At 42.0% G+C, this 18,368-nt stretch overlaps 1 protein-coding gene across 3 annotated transcripts in view; it reads right to left on the reverse strand.

Annotated features, from left to right (window-relative positions):
- LOC141103379 (potassium channel subfamily T member 2) overlaps positions 1 to 18,368 on the reverse strand; it is a 2,416,326-nt gene that overhangs the window by 612,730 nt on the left and 1,785,228 nt on the right. The gene's annotated exons all lie outside the window — the stretch shown is intronic.

The raw sequence follows: 18,368 nt of genomic DNA on the forward strand, positions 1-18,368 counted from the left end.
GGGTAGCTGTGCAACGGGTGACAGATGGGTGGCAGGTGACGGTCACTGATGGGCTGTGCGATGGGTGGCAGGTGATGTTCACTGAGAGGTGATGATGTGATGGGCGATGGTCACAGATAGTTGACAGGTGACGGTCACTGATGGGTGACAGGTGCACCGCTGATGGTCACTGATGGGTGACAGGGCACAGTCACTGATGGGTGATGGGTGAGAGGGCACGGTCACTGATGGGTGACAGGCCACGGACGGTGACAGGTGATAGTCACAGATTGTTGACAGGCGACGGTCACTGACAGGCGATGGTCACTGATGGGTGACGGGTGCACCGCTGATGGTCACTGATGGGTGACAGAGCACGGTCACTGGTGGGTGACGGGTGACAGGGCAGGTCACTGATGGGTGATGGATGCACCGCTGATGGTCACTGATGGGTGACAGGGGCAGGTCACTGATGGGTGATGGGTGCACCGCTGATGGTCACTGATGGGTGACAGGGCACGGTCACTGGTGGGTGATGGGTGACAGGGCACGGTCACTGGTGGGTGACAGGGCAGGTCACTGATGGGTGACGGTAGCACCGCTGATGGTCACTGATGGCAGTCTCTATGTGACAGGTGCACTTTTTATGGGGTGACTGTTGGGTGACAGATGACAATTGGGGGGGGCGATGGGACAGAAGTCTTGTTGGTGCAGACACTACAGTACATAGATCTGTAACTCGCTGCTCCTGGCTCTTCTCTCCTCACACTGGGAATGGTGTGTGAGGAGAGAAGGGCTAGTAACAGCTAGTGACAGCTCTTTGTTTACAGTTAGTGATCGGCTGTGAATGGATCACAGCCGATCACATGGTACACAGCCCTGGCCAATGGCTGTAAACTATCGTCGGTGACGAGCAGTGTTCCCGGGAAACACGCCGCCACCGACGTGCATGCGCAGCGCGCTCACGATCGCACGCATGCGCCGTGCAATGTGGGGATGTACCATTAGTGATCGGCCGTGACTTCATCACGGCCGATCACGTGGTAAACAGCCATGCCCAGTGGCTGTTCACCCCTGTCGGTGACGAGCGGTGTCTCGGTGACACGCCGCCACCGACAGTACAGGGCTGCGTGCTCACGATCGCACGCATGCCCTGTTTAAACGGGCTCACGTCATATGACGTCCGCCCAGAACAAGAGGCTTACCGTCCCACCGTCATATGACGGTGGGCGGTAGGCTAGTGGTTAAAGGAATCCTAGAAGCATTATACACTGCGCCAGAAGCCATGGTTAGACTTCAGGGGTTCTACTCAAACCCGATTAAGATAGCCAGGGGCACGCGCCAGGGTTGTCCACTGTCTCCCCTGATATTCGCCATGATGATTGAATCACTGGCGATAGCTATTCGCACACCCGGATATCGGGGGAGTCCAGTGCGGCCGAACAACCCACAAATGCGCCCTGTTTGCCGACCATTTTTCTGCTTTTTATAACCTCCCCAGCCACCTCTCTTCCCAACTTATGTCACTTACTAAACAAATTTGCGACACTATCAGGTCTAAAAGTGAATATGACCAAGTCTCAAGATTTAAACGTATAACTGCCACACTCCCTTGTTTCCCACCTACAGGACACCTACAAGTTCGAGTGGAGTCACACCTCCATCAAATACTTGGGGCTCAACCTCACATCTGAGGTTGAAAGCCTATGTCAAGCAAATTACCCCCCAATGTACAAAAAGCTAGAATCAGACCTCAGGAATTGGGCGCCACATAATATGGCTTGGACGGGTAGAATTAACTCGGTTAAGATGACCCTCCTACCTAGGTTGCTCTATTTGTTCCACTCCCTCCCTATCCCGATTAAAAGGGACCACCTTAAAGCCTTTCAGGGAAACCAAATTCATATGGAATAAGAAAGGTCCCTGCTTCTCACAACGCAACTTATTCAATCTTCCCACTCAAGGGGGGCTAGGCCTGCCAGATCTTCTATGGTACTCCCAAGCTGCACGGTTAGCACAATTATCCACCATATACCTCAAAGTTGAAAAGCCAGATTGGGTAGCCATAGAGAGACAGGCAGTACCTACGTTAACCCTAGACTTCCTGCTATAGCGCCCATCCAAAAGATGACCCCCTATTCTTTCTCCAACCCTCTCACACTCACTCTCTCTGTGGGACTCACTGAGGAAACCTCCCTCCCTGATCTCTGATACCCAACCACTAGCCCATATACTCCATAACCCACTATTTAACTGGGCATGAACAGCAAAGCCTTTAAATGGTGGCTAGACAAGGGAGTGTACCGTATCTGACATTTCTTCTCCTGCACAGGCCCATTACCCCTTAGGACATTTCGAAAAGGAGCTAGAGCTTCCCTCCATTGAAAAATTCAGATTCCACTAAATATCCCGTTTCATTCATTCTACATGGAAAAACAAACCTAATCCTCCGGCATTTACAGGTTACGAATGTTGGTGTGGTCAGGCCATGGAGCAGAGGGGAGGGATTTCTATAATATATGCATCACTTGCTAAAAATACCAACAAATTACCTTACATGCTAGCTTGGGAAAAAGACCTCCAGACCACATGGAAATTGAAGGATTGGCACAAGTCCTTTGCCCAATCAATCAAAGGCATTTTCAATGCCTCACTCGTGGAAGCCAATATCAAAATCTTCACGCGATGGTATCTGGTCCCGACCAGATTGGTGCCCATATTTCCATCTTCCTCACCTTTGTGCTTCAAAGGCTGCCAGAGTTTAGGTACTATGCTTCACATCTAGTGGGAATGCCCCAGACTCAGAGGGTTTTGGAACAACGTCTTCCACCTTATCCGCAGGGTCATGGGCTGTGCAATGCCACAAAGGCCATCAATAACCTTGCTTAATGGATTTGTCCCGAATATTCCTAAACTCACTCGCAAACTAATCCAGTTCATCCTGACAGGGGCAAAAATGACTATAGCCAAAGCCGGGAAACTACCCAAGGTCTCTCTATTATCCACGAAAAGAAAGATTTCCTGGATAATGACCCAAGAAAAATTGGTAAGCACCTTATTGGACACAACCAGTTTGAAGCGATATGGGAACTCTGGGCCCAATACATAGGCATTTCCCTGATACCTGGCAAAACTGGCCGCTGAACATTGGGACTGGCCTCTCACAGGCGGGCAGCTCCTCCTCTCCTCTTTTCTTTCCTTTTCCTACTCTTTTCTCTACTTACCTTCTGAAGTCTTAACGTTAGGACACCTGCTATTTACCTCATGATAAGGTCCTTATGACCTACTAAGGACTAATGTTTTTTTTTTCTGCATTTACTTTGGAGGTCAAGGTACATTACAGGAATGGTCTCCTTGGGGGCCTGAGATATTTCAGTCTCAATGATAGGAAAACATTATGGGACTAAAACGGATATGAGCGGATGGTGCCTCCGCCCCACACTGGACACAGTGTGATCCCTTTAGGGGTGTCCAGAGCGAGGCGAGGCAACAAAGTCCTCCTAAGTTAGACTATAGTTTAGGCTACTGTAAGTTACCAACAGAAAGCAAAACAAGCTCATTTCTAAATTTGTTATTTCTAGCTGTATCACCTGTATACCAATATGAAGATCAAAGTTTGACAATGTGACCTCAATGTTAATTCTACTGTTGTGCTGATTTTCTGCAAAACCAATACAAATTTTAATGGTAAAAAACCAGCTGACAAAGATGGCAAGATAGTGGTCCAGGACACAGCTGACTAACGAAAAGAATCACGCAGGCCTTTATCAGATACCAATACCTACCAAACTCTCCCCAGTGATCTCACTCCCAAATTATCTCTAGAAGCTAATTTACTCATCAAAAGAGCCCTTGAAGATGAGGTTATCTCCAAATCCGAAGCCTCCTTCCTTAAGAAAAATTTCTATAAAATTCCATATTTCTATCACCTTCTGAAAATCCACAAAGATCTTACTGACCCCCCAAGCCACCCTGTAGTGGCGGCCATGGACAGTGTCACGAGTGGATTTTCTGTATATATTTATCAATTTCTCCAGCCCTTGGCACAGGGCCTGCCATCATACATACATGATGGCCCACATCTATTGGATATGCTCCAGCCCTACACATGGGAGACCACCTATTGGTGGCTGGACATTTTCTGGCGAAGGATCCCAATACCAATCCCCAACAAGTCAATTTCATTTTGGAAGCCCTACAGTTTTTTCTTAAACACAATTTTTTTGAATCAGATGGGACCCATTATGTGCAGCCATGGAGGCCAAATTTGCCCCCAGCGAATCTGACAATGGGGTTCTGGGAACACATATATCTTTCAGCTGATCATCCGTTTGCTGCCCATGTAGTCTACTATGGACGTTACCTTTGTACAGTACTGCAACCAGAACTCCTTGGGCCTATCCTTTACCCATGTCCTTGACCCCAATTCTCTTGCATTTTTGGACTTAGAATTATGCCATGTCCACAGAACTATATATGCAAAGAATTTTAATTAAACCCACTGCAGGGAACTCATTTAGCCACTTTGACAGCTGCCATTACCCCAGGTGGGTCAGTAATATCCGCGTAGCCAATTTTACCATCTCCACAGAAGAGTGCACCAGAGACATGGATTACAATAATCATGGCCAACTTCTGTCACAAAAATTTCTCGACAAAAGCTACCCTAGTTGAAGAAGCTTTTGACAAATATTGCATCCTACCCACTCGCCCTCGTACACCACCAACCTCAGTTGCCAAACAACCCACACGATTTATTACACAATTTCATGCCAAATATAAAAAAATGGAAAGAATCTTCTCTGCACATTGGTCAATACTACTTGAAGATTCACATCTGAAAAATACAATACAAACCAAACCTAAAATAACATATAGGAAAGCTAGAAGCATTAAAAGTAAGACTGCCCCTAGTAAGATTAAGCCCACTCTACCCAACTCCAAACCTCTTGTCCTCATTCCACTAGTTGGGATGTATCAGTGCAAAAAGGCTCTCTCTGCAAGACTTGTAAATTTGTCCCTCATGGCCAAAAAACCTTCACCGTAAAAGGGAAAACACATACCTTTAAAGAATTTAATAACTGTTGTGCAGAGTATATCATATATAGCCTTACCTGTCCATGTGGACTCTTCATTGAGAAGGGTCGTGACAATCCCCGCGTTTCGAAACATTTTCTAGTGCATCATAACCAATTCACTACCGGCTTTAGGGTATGGGTTATTGAATCTATCCCCAGGTCATTCCCTGCAGCCAAACTTTGTAAATGTTTGTGCCAACAAGAGACTTTCTGGATCTACTCTTTAGGTACCTTGGTCCCAGGAGGTTTGAACGAAGATACAGAGGTCCACACTGTGTTATGAACACACTCCCCACCTCCTTTGATCGTCCTTTCTATTGTACATAGTGTTTTTTCTCATATGCGAGTATCCATTCTAAATAACATCTCCGTGTCTTTCTTTCTAGCGGACCCTTATGGTCCCATCCTCATATCCACAATTAAGATTTACGATCATAGTAAGTATAGAATCTTCTTAGCCCATATGGCATATATAGAGCTTACAATCGGAATCTATTCTTCCTCCTTTTATTAATTAATTTTTCAAATCCTAATCTCTAAATTGTAGCAACCACTACAAGTTATGTGTCAGGGTCATAGACATGACACTGACTGGGTTGTATAGCCATACATGACTCTATGGGATCATGTACCCAGATGTGTGCTAAAGTACACGTGTGCCCCTTTATTATCTGTCCGTGTATTAGCACATATGTTAATGTATTCCCAGTAGACACATCCACCTTCCCAAGACCCTCGTAGTCCCCGGCTTCCCCACCCCCCTCTTTTTTCTACACAGGTACTCTCTAGTACTAAGATTGAGTTTGCTTATGCCCAAGCATATATGTGTATTTATTTATTCACACCCTTCTGTGTATGTGTATGATTTTTATCATGGTATATATATATATATATATATATATATATATATATATATATATATATATATATATATATATATATATATATATATATATATAATCAGTTAATTGGAAAGTGTTTTTATGAGTTTTATCGTGATATATATTTTTTAATTGATTGATTGTTAATTTGATTAGTTAATTAATTAGAAAATGATTTGATCCATTTAATACACATTTTTTCCTTGTCAAAAGAAGTTTATTGAGTATACAATGTTATAAAGATACATAAAGATACATAAAGTAAGTTTACAAGGATCTATAAAGTAAGCTCATTGTTTTACAGTAGGGTTTATATAGGTAAATATCATGAAATTTCAAATATTAAACATTGGGTTCACGTAAACCTAAATTAAAGATATATATCATTTCCTTAGTTACTTTTGTAGGTATTTAAAAGATTTATACCTACTATACATATTGTTAACAAGTAGAGTGTATATAGGTCAAATAAATTCTGATAATGAGCTTTAATCGTAAGGTGGAGAAAAGGAAAGAGAAAGAAGAAAAAGGGTTGAAAGGTAGAGGTATGGTCCACAAGGTTGTCCCGCTCGTCAGTTTATTATTCTTTTTAGTTCTCTTTGAAGCCTTAGAATGGGTGTCTCTGTAAGTCATTTAATCTGTTACCATGGCAACAGGACAGAGTCATTGAAATTTGACAGGAACTGTTGTTTTATCCAAGGATGCCAAAGTTTTTCAAATTTTGGAATTTGATTTTGATCGATGGCTACCATCTTAGCATGGGACATTGTATTATTCATTCTGTGAATTGTTTCTGCTAGTACCAATGTAGGAGATTTCCATGCCTTGGCCACTGTTTGTTTTGCAGCCGTTATTAGTTGGAAGTTTGAATTGAGAGAGTGTTAACCATTCCGGTTTTAGATTAAGTAAAGTTAAATATGGATCTGGTTGTATTATTTTTTTAAATATTTTAGATGCAATCACGAAGACTTCCTTCCAGAAGGTTTGGATTACTGGGCACGTCCACCATATGTGTAAATATGTGCCTATTTCTGGGCATCCTCGAAAACAAAGAGTTGAGGTATTAGGTGAATATTTTGCCACTCTAGCGGGTACAAGGTACCAGCGAGTTAGGACTTTATAATTTGTCTCCAGTGCTAAGATGTTGGGTGAAGATGACTTAAATGTGAGCCATATATTAGACCAGTCCGTGTCTTCTAAAGTTCGTCCCAGGTCCTCCTCCCACCTCTGAACGTAAGAGGGTCTATTAAGATTTGCTACTCCATATAATTGATTATAAAGTGATGAAATTGTACCTTTAGCAAATGGATCTTTTGTACAGATTGATTCAAAAATGGATAATTGGGATAATGGTGTATCCCCCTTTAGGAATGGTGTATAGAAATTTTTGATTTGGAGATATCTAAATATCTCAGAGTTTGGTAGATCATATTTTTCTCTAAGCGATGGGAATGAAAGGAATGATTTAGATGCTATGAAGTCATTTAGTGTCTGAATGCCTGATGTTGTCCAAGCTTTAAAAGAATTTGGGTAGATCCATGCCGGATAAAAGGCCGGATTTCTGATAAAAGAAAGGAGAGGATTGTGTGGAGATTGTAACTGATATTTGGTTTTTAGTTTATCCCAGAGAGATAAGAAGTGTTTAGTTATGGGATTATGAATTTTAAAGCGGTCTTTAGGATCAAGCCATAATAAATTTGATATTAATAGAGGGTCATTTTCTGAAGCCTCTATAAATACCCATAATGGGATTTCCTGTTTTGCATGGTATTTGGACAGACTGGCCAAATGTGCTGCTCTGTAGTAGTTAGTAAAATTAGGGTATCCCAGGCCTCCTTTATTTTTGGAAAGATGTAGTGTGTGTATAGGTATACGTGGTTTAGAAGAGCCCCATATAAACGAAGTTGCTCTTTTTTGTACTATTCTCAAAAAATAGGAAGGAATTGGAATAGGGAGGACTCTGAATAGATAAAGCAATTTGGGTAGAATAGTCATTTTGATTGCATTAATCTTCCCTATCCAGGATAAAGGAAGTTGCGACCATTGTTTTATTAGATTTGTGATCTGTCTTAATACAGGAGGATAATTGGTTGAGAATAAGTCAGAATGAGATGCTGTTAAATGAATTCCAAGATATGGGATTGATTTTTCTGCCCATGTGAATGGGAGTGCAGCCCTAGCCGGGATCAATTCCATGTTTGTGAGTGAAATATTAAGCACTAGGCATTTCTTAGGATTAATCATAAGGCCGGATAGGGCTGCAAATCCATCAAGAGCTGGTATTAAGTTAGGACCAGAGACCTGTGGTGATGATAGAAAAAGTAATATATCGTCTGCCAGAATACATAATTTGTGTGTAATACCTCCTACTTCAATGCCAGTTATAGTTTGGTTTGTTCTGATGTATTGGGCCATGGGTTCGAGTATAAGGGCAAATAATAAGGGAGATAATGGGCAACCCTGTCGGGTACCTCTTTCGATATTAAAGGCTTCAGATTTGTATCCAGCATATTTTATATAGGCTTTGGGTTTATTATATAATGCTTTGATCCATGTTAAAAAGTGGGGTCCAAAACCCCATTTTTGTAATGAATATTGCATATATTGCCAGGATACTGTGTCAAATGCCCTCTTAATATCGAGAGATAGAAAACATAAAGGGATTTTCCGTTTTTTAGCAATATGTGCCAATAACACTGCCCTGCGTATATTATCGCCTGCCTGTCTATTTGGCATGAAGCCTACTTGATCTCTATGTATTAATTTTCCTATAATGCTATTGAGGCGTTTTGCTATTATTTTTGCTAATAATTTAATATCGAGGTTTAACAGAGAGATAGGCCGATAATTCACACAGGAAGTATCATCAGAAAGGGGTTTTGGGATCATACAAACAATTGCCATTAGTGTTTCTTGCCGAAAAGAATGTCCATCTAGAAGTTTGTTAAAAGTTTCAGTGAGAATGGGAGAGAGTATTTCTGAGAATGTTTTATAGTATAAAGCCGAGTAGCCGTCTGGGCCTGGTCTTTTGTTAAGTTTTAGGTCTTTTATGGCGTTAGCAACTTCATCTATAGTTATAGGCTCATCCAAACTGCTTTTTTGATTCTGAGATAACTCAGGTAAGGTTATTTTTGAGAAGAAGGATTCAGCTTCTGTAGGATTAAATTCATTGTTTGTCTTGTATAAAGTTGCGAGATGTGAGTGAAATTTATGGACTATTTTAACTGGATTACAAGTGTAAACATTTTTTGATAATTTCAAACGTATTGGTTTGAAAGATTTGTTAGTTGAATTTAATGCCCGAGCCAAATATGTACCTGGTGTGTTTGTATTCATGTAGAAATTGTGTTTGGAGCGTTTGAGGGATTTATCAACTGACTCAGTGAGAAATAGATCGTATTCCAATCTAGATTTTTCCAGATGAGATTTTGTACTCTGAGATGGATTATCTTGAAATGATATGTAGGCTGCATTAAAATTGAGTTCTAGTTTTTTTGCTAGATTTTTGCGTTCCCGTTTAAATAGTGCCATTTGTCGTTGTATTGTACCACGCAAGACAGGCTTATGAGCTTCCCACAGTGTTATTGGGGAGATGTCTATTGTGTTATTAATTGATATGTATTCCTTTAAAGCTTGTTCAATGGCCATCTGATGTAGTGGGTGTTTGAGCATTATGTCCGGTAAGTACCACGTTGGGTCATGCGCTTTTGGTATGGCTGAGGCTATAGTAGTGTATACTGCATTATGGTCAGACCACGGAATCGGAATTATATCTGATGCAATAATTTCTGGTATCATTCCTATTGTTAGAAAAATATGATCTATTCTGGTGAAGGTTTGATGAGGGTGCGAGAAATAAGTGAATTTCTTTTTCATTGGGTTACTTTCTCTCCATGAATCTACCAGATTGTATTTGGAAAGAAGTTGAGAAAAAGGTAATCTAGAGGTTATTTTGGATGGTGTAAAAGGTGATTTATCTAGAAATGGGAGGAGGACCTGGTTCGAATCCCCACACATTATCACTGTTCCTATTTTGTGTGTATTAATCACTTGTAATATATGTGAGAGGAATGGTGTAGGTTGTTTGTTAGGAGCGTAGTAGGAAATCACCGTGATTGCTGTATCCATTATATAACCCATGAGTATCAGGTATCTACCTTCTGGGTCTTTAATTTCTGATGATAAGGTGAATGGTGTGGATCGGTGAAATGCAATTAGAGTTCCCCTTTGCTTGGTACAGGCAGAAGCCGTGTAAATTTGTTGATAAAAAGGAGAAATATATTTTGGAGTAGAATCTTTGGTGAAGTGTGTTTCTTGGAGGCATACTATGTGAGCCTTCTTGTTATGGAAAGTACGGAAGGCTTTGGTCCTTTTTTGAGGGACATTTATTCCCTGAACATTCAGGGAAAGTATATTCAGTGGTGCCATGGCAATAGATCAAATAGTTTTGACTTACTTTTTGTTATGCAGAGCTGACTGCGCAGATCAACCTGTGTGGACTGAAGAGATGAATAGATAGAAAAGAAACCAGTGAATTCTGGAGTAAAGAGTAAACAAAAAACATATGAGATTAGATGATACATTATATAAATTATTTTTTGCAAGTAATCACAATTTACCCGTGAAAGAGAATAAATATCTCTCTCAGGGGAATAAGTGCCTTCGTCACACTCCCACATAATATGGTTGGGAGAATGAGGAGGGCTAATGGGGGTACACGGATCTTCCGCTTACAGGAGAGAAGTGCTATGTCAAAAGACATCAAAATGATGTTTCATTAATTGGAGTGCAGAATATAGTTTTTGTTGAAATTATTTATTCCAGGGTGGTTGTATATGGTTAGTCTTGCCCTAGGCTAAATAATTCAGTTAGAAAGGCACTGTTAATAACTTTGGTATTGATGAAGATAGTTTGAATTAGTTTGGGATTTTAACCCTTTTAGAGTAAACAATTACATATTTTATTCATATGTAACTGTTTAGATATGTTAACTCATAAAATTGAGGTTGTATTGCTTCAGATTAGAATAAACAAAAACATAATTCTAGGAACTAGTTAGGTAATAATATATTTGTTTTAAGAAAAGAAAGAAAAAGCTTCCATTACTTCTGGATTATTGAACATATTTGTCCTAAAAAGTAATAAATCTATTGTTATTACCTGATAATATATAACTGAACAAGAATTTCCTTATTTCACTTATATATTCTAAGGCTATATGAATCAGAAGTAATAAGAAATATAACTGGAATGTAACATGATCCCACACAGTGTGTGACTATCAGAATGCAGTTACATTCAGTTATAAATACAGGTTTTTTATAGAGAACCATCTCTTAGTATAATAAATGAAGAGATATCAGGAATTAGGATGTCAGTCCATTGAATCTTCTTGGTCCATGGATGATGTGGCATAACGGCCTCCTTTGTGAGAATGATGATTCCCATTTTGTTCTGAAATTTTCTGGGTGCTGCCTGAAGGTGAAGATGACGCCATTCTTCTGCGTGTGGGAGTGTTGCTGCTTGTGGGTTCTGTCAGATTTAATTTTAAAAGGGTTTGTTGTAGTTCATCTGCTGATCTGCTTCTGTAAATTGTACCTTGGTAGTTAAATCTGACTGAAAAGGGGAAGCCCCATTGATACATAATGTTGTGGCGTTGCAGTTCCATTAGTTGGGGTTTCATGGATCGTCTTTTAGTAATAGTAAGTTGGGATAGGTCAGCAAAAATTTGATAATTGTGTCCTTGAAAATTAAGTTCCTTTTTTTCTCTTGCAGCAATTAGTATTTGTTCTTTCGTTCTGTAATAATGAAATTTTGTGATTATATCACGTGGGGGTCCATCTTTCTTTTTGGCTGTGAGGGCTCTGTGTACTCTGTCCAGTTCTAAACGTTCAATAGGGATATCTGGCTTTAGTTCTTGTAATAGAGCAGTAATAGTAGATTGCAGGTCTGTCACAGTTTCAGGTATTCCCCTTATGCGCAAGTTTGAACGTCTGGCTCTATTTTCGTAATCTTCCAGCTTAGTTTGAAGTATTAAATTCTCTTTTTTTAATTGTTCCAATTCTGTTATATTTTCTTGGGTTGTAATTTCAATTTCATCCATTTTTATTTCTAAGGCTGCGGTGCGGTTTCCCAGCTCTCTTATTTCTTTGGTTAGGCTTTTTGTTATTTGGTCTGAGGTTTGTTTTAAAGCCTTATGAAGCATCTTTTCAAATTGTAATAATATTACTGGGGATACTGAGGAGGCTTGTGGAGAAGTTTGTGAGAGGATTTGTTCTGTATCTGACTCAAATGGAGAGTCTTGCTGTGACATTTTCTGTCTGTGAGAGCGCCCTGATGCTGTATCTTGTGAGGTGACTGGAGCTGCTTCAGCTGCAGTGAGTGCCTGTGAGCTCTTTGTGAGGTGATTTTTATTTCTGCCACGGTTTCCTCCCAGTACCATATTTCCTGCCCAAACTTTCACAGTTTGTTCCCTGGGGCAAAAAGGTTCAAATGGATACCTTTTGAGCCTGCAGGCTCCGCTTTGTCCTTCTCTTCTCTCCTCAGCGGTGTGGAGCTCTAACAATGCATGTCTGCTCTGCTAGGCTCCGCCTCCTGCCCCTCCTTAATACACATTTTTTATTCTCTTCATTCCTAAGCATCACAAAAAGATTTATCCTATGTGTAACACTTCTCTTTCTCCCACCCCCCCCATTCCCCGCCCCCCCCTTTATCAAACCCTCCCTCCCATGTACGCATTGATGTGGATTAGTGTGTACATAAATGCATATGTTGCTAATAATTTTTTAATAATTATAGTTCACCATTAATGTTTACATATGTATCTGAGCTTTACAATGGTCCCCTGTCACTGCCATGCAGTGCACATGCTGGGACCCATTGTCCCACAGTGAAGCTAACCATATAAATAGCATTGCCACAGACGCTACCACCGCAGGCCAATAGAAGGAGCTGAGCTCCGAGCGCGTAGCCTGTCTGCCCATCCCATCGAACTGTAAAGTGATACTGGAAGTATCCCAGCTGCCCGTGACGTCATTTCCGTGCATTCCACGCTGGTTCCAGACACCTTCCTGGTGGCCACAGGACGTGCTGCTGACTCTCCGGCCACATTGGAGCCCATTGGATTCTTTCTTGGACACCTGGATCCCACTACAACATCAGATTACAGATGAGCCTAAGTTTTTACTTCCTCTTGTGAGTGTTTACAGCTACTTTGCCATTAAAACTTGCTTGTAATACTGCACTTAGGTGGCGCTTCCTGTGTACTCCCTTCAGAAAACCTGCTGCTGACAATTGAAAAAAAGGGGCAGGGGTAAATAAAACAAAAAGACAAAAGCAAAGCAAAACAAAACGCAGAAACCAAAAAAAAAAAAAGTATACACCACTAAATGTTATATAATGCTGTGTTAAACACTGCACTACACTAACACACTACACAATAAGTGAACACACTAACTTGCTAGTAGCAAACTGAGCCCTGCGCCATCTATCTCCACTCCAACAACACACTGCAAAAGCTTCCTGTGGGAAGGAACCAGTGTGGGGTATAGTGTAGGGTGGGATTATGAGCACTGAGCTGTGACTGGACAAAGTGATCATCACTTTGTCCAAACTGGTCTCTGACAGTGCTCGGTGCCCTAATTAGCAAAGCCTTGCACCTGACCGCTGAGCCCTAGAATGCACTGTGCAGCGACATCCTGCTCGGCCGGAACCATTCACTCAACTCAACTGAACACAGTGGTTCACATGACATAGTCAGGACCAATAAAAATTAGTTCTGTACCATGTGATCACTGTGTCCAACCACAGCTGCATACAAATGTAAACACAGGCTGCACGTCTGTGAGAGCAGTAGAGAGCCGGTACCAGTACTGTGAGTAATCTACAGCCTTTCACAAGTTTATCACACACCAAACACACTGCCAGCCAACTCACAGTGTCCCTGATCACTGTCCAAAAGTGTAGTGTGAAAAATGAATGCCTGTCACTTGTCCTAGTACTGCCATGACAGTATCCCTGATTGCAGTGATGCCAGATCGCTATACGTCCACATCCTGATCATGACCATACCAGTGTCCTGATCAATGCCACATTAGCATTCTCATCACAGCCATACCAGCATCTTGATTACAGTCATACCAGCATCCTGATCATTGTCATACCAGTGTCCAGATCCCCACCATACCAGTGTCCTGATCACTTGCATAACAGTGTCCTGATCACCGCCATATGAGTGTCCTAATAACCGACATACTAGTGTCAACAGAGCCAGTGTTCCTGATTGCAATGACACCAGACCACTATACACCAACACAGTGTCCTGATCACTGCCATACCATTGTCCGGATCACTGCCACATTAGCGTCCCCATCACTGCCACACCAGCACCCTGATCACCGCCATAGCAGAAGATTTTTTTCAATTCAGTTGTGGACCAATGCAATCTTTATTTCCAGCAGTACATCACCAAAAATCCCAGTTCCATTCATGCCCATCCATTTGAGTATAAACCCATCACAATTTAAGAATTTAAAGTGTTTCTTGTCCTTACACTAAATATTGGACTCACACTCTATTCACCATATGCCACTTTATTCCTCTATTATGTTTAGGACACGCTATATAGATATCTTCCCAAAATCACCCAAAATACAACAAGCTTTATAGCATTAGGCCACTGATCAATTATTTTACCCAAAAATTTTCTGAACGGTATGCTCCTGACAATCATATCTATGTAGAGGAGTCCCTCATCCATTTTATAGGCAGACAGGGCATTAAACAATATATCCCAATTAAAGGGCCAGTTATACAAACCTAATGAGAGAACCACATATATACCTTTCAGGTTAATGAAAGAAAAGACAGCCAGCCTAAGCCCCCTGGATGCCTAACCTATATGGGGAGCAGTGGGAAAATTGTGTGAGACTTTGTATCACTGCTATTCCATTAGATGCACCACCTCTATGTGGACAATTCTTACACCAGCCTTCCACTTTTCTGCCACCTTTACCTCGAGCAAACTGTAGCCTGTGGCACACAAAGGCTTGCTACAATTACTGGTCACCACAAATCCGAACAGGGGAAAGTCAGCCAGTTTGCAGAATGGAAATTTTGGCCCTTAAATGGAAGGATAAATGGGATGTGCATGTGCTTTCCGCCATCCGCAAAGACACCTCAGTGAAAATGCAAGTAAGGCACCATCCAGTCCAAAAACCTAGTTGCATACATGACTGTAATCAGTTCATGGGAGGTGTACCAAGTAATGAAGCACTACATAGTCACTAGAAGATTCACCCATTGGATCAAAAAAGTGTCCATTTACCGTTTCCAATCAGCCATGTACATTTCCTATGTCATCTATCATAAGTCCACAGAAAGACTTGCTTCGCTTCTGCCTTAAGTATCAAGAGGAGATTGTAACAGCCCTTATTTATCAGCATGTTCTGATGCAGTGAGCAGGCTGCATGAAAGACTCCCCCCCTCCACCTGAAACAGACTGAAAAACCTCAAAAGTGCAGTGTATGCACTAGTAATAAAATAAAGCACGACACCCACTACTATTGTCCCCAACGTCACAACCTGGCCTCTGCATGGGCACTTTTGCGCAAACCAATCAATATACGCTTATTGTGATTTTTTTTACCAAAAATATGTATAAGAATACATATTGGCCTAAACTGATGAAGAAATTTGTTTTTTTATATATTTTTGGGGATATTTATTATAGCAAAAAGTAAAAAATATTGCTTTTTTTTTCAAAATAGTCTGTCTTTTTTTGTTTATAGCGCAAAAAATAAAAACCGCAGAGGTGATCAAATACCACCAAGAGAAAGCTCTATTTGTGGGACAAAAAGGACGTCCATTTTGTTTGAGTACAGTGTCGCATGACCAAGCAATTGTCAATTAAATGCAGAGTGAAGGGGCTTCGTAATAATGTTTCTAAGTGGAGAAAAAAAAAACTTGTTTTTTTTCTGGGTTCTGTAATTCCCAGATAAGGGTCTGGTCAAGGCCCTAAGCCTGATGTTTCTGCCTGTTGCCTGTACCCTGTACCAATCCTTTGGCTATTTGCTGACAATTCCTCTGCCTGCTGCCTGTATTGATCCTGGACTGTTTATGGACCATGCTCCTGCCTAATGCCTGGATCAATCGTTTGACTATTTACTAACCATGCCTCTGCCTGCTACCTGTACTGACCACAATCTGTTCATGGACAATGTTCCTGCCTTCTGCCTGGACCACTCCTTTGCCTGTTTGCTAACCATGTCTCTACCTGACACCAGTACGGACCAATCTGCATGTCCCACTGGCTATGTTACTGCAAGACACAAGTCCCATCCTTCCTCTGTGGACAACTAAAATCACAGATACTCTTGTGTTTACCCTTTGTTCAGCCTTCTATACTTCCTGGCCAGTAAACATTCTGCTGTGGGGGCAGCCACATACCAAATTTTAGTGTTAGGAGCACAGATTACAGGGTGCCGTGACGTGGCTCTGTGGCTTACGCATGCGTTTGCAAATGAGTGCGGACTGAACCCCTGTTTCTTAACGCAAACTGTTAGACAGGTCAATTGGTTGTCTGCGAGCTGGTGGTAAGTAGGCTTGGAATTTTTTCCCGGGCATTCCCCAGGTTTTGTTGTTAGCAGCCACATACCAGCAGGTTAGGCCTGCTGGCTTTTAGGAACAGTGATGGCTGTAGGTGAAGCTACACTATGCTATATTTACTGACCACTAGGGATGGGCGAACGGTTCGGCCCGAGCATAAGTTCGGGCCGAACTTTCGTTGTTTGGACGTTCGGAGAACAGCCGAACAAACGGGACGTTCGACCGTTTGTGCGGTCCTCCGGACCGACCACAATGCATTGTGGCATTGAACAATGCAGTGCAAGTCCTGATTGGCTGAAGCAGTGAAAGCTTCCGCCAATCAGGGCACAGAGCACTGTCAGAGTCATGATTGGACACTGTCATCATGACTTTATGCAATCATGGCTCATTCCCGCCCCACAGTATAAAAGTATTCTTTCAATGGCAGCCATTTTCAGTGTGATTTTGGTGGGGAGAGAGATAGAACAGGGCTCTGTTCAGTGCTATTAGTTAGTGTGCTATACTGTGCTATTTTGCTTCAATTGTCAGTGTAGAATATTAGTTTAGTGTCAGTCTAGGGATAGTGTGAGTGTAGTGAAGAGGACCATCATTCAGCTTTTCATAGTGTGCAGCTAGAGTAGGGACAGCTCAGATAGTTTCAGGGTAGTGTAGTGAGACCGTGTCAGTAATCTAGACATTAGTATATAGCTAGAGTAGGGACAGTTCAGATAGCTTCAGTGTAGTGACGGTTGAACACCGTCTATTTGATTGCGTTACTGCCAGTTTAACGCCATATCATATTGCGAGCATTACTGCCAGTTTAACGCCATATAGTTTTGCGTGCATTACTGCCTGTTTGACGCCATATAGTTTTGCATGCGTTACTGCCAGTTTAACGCCATATAGTTTAGCACACGTTAATGCCAGTTTAATGCTATATAGTTTTGTGCGTTACTGCCAGTTTAACGCCATATCGTTTTGAGCGCGTTACTGCCAGTTTAACGCCATATCGTTTTGCGTGCATTACTGACGGTTTAACGTCATATTGTTTTGCGTGCGTTACTGCCAGTTTAAAGCCTAATGCCCCATACACACGGTCGGACATTGATCGGACATTCCGACAACAAAATCCTAGGATTTTTTCAGACGGATGTTGACTCAAACTTGTTTTGCGTACACAGGGTCGCACAAAGTTGTCTTAATTTCCGATCGCCAACAACGCGGTGACGTCAACCACGTACGACGAGACTAGAAAAGGCCAGTTCAGAACCAAGCGCGGCACCCTTTGGGCTCCTTTTGCTAATCTCGTGTTAGTAAAAGTTTGGTGAGAGACGATTCGCGCTTTTTCAGACTCGTGGCTTTCAGATCGTTTTCTGCCATTCAGTTTGTGCTTGTGGGTTTGTATCTGCTCTTCAGTGCGTGCAAGCAAGTACCATTGACTTGTCAGTGTGTTCTTGTGCGTTCGTTACTGTTTTTCAGGTCGCTCTTCACAGGTCTTGCTGTTCTTCAGTGCGTTCTGTTACTTCGTTCTGAGCAGCCGACCGTTTTCTAGCCATGTTGCGATTGCGTACTCCTCGTAGAGTTTGTGCTGTGCGGGGGTTGGGGTCCTGACCTTGACACAAGTCCAGTCCATGAACAGGGTGGGGAGGAGTTAATGGACCAAGAATTGGTTGCTTCAGCGTGACCAGTTCTCTCATATGCCTTTGCTCCGTGAGATCCGTGAGAATAATCCTGATGATTTCAGGAACTTTCTCCGGATGACGGACCCCGTGTTTCACCGTTTGTTGGCTTCGCTGACCCCTTATATTAGCAGGCAGGATACCTGCATGAGGCAAGCCATCACTCC

Source organism: Aquarana catesbeiana, linkage group LG07, assembly GCF_042186555.1.
Source record: "Aquarana catesbeiana isolate 2022-GZ linkage group LG07, ASM4218655v1, whole genome shotgun sequence".
In the NCBI taxonomy this organism is placed as follows: Eukaryota; Metazoa; Chordata; class Amphibia; order Anura; family Ranidae; genus Aquarana; species Aquarana catesbeiana.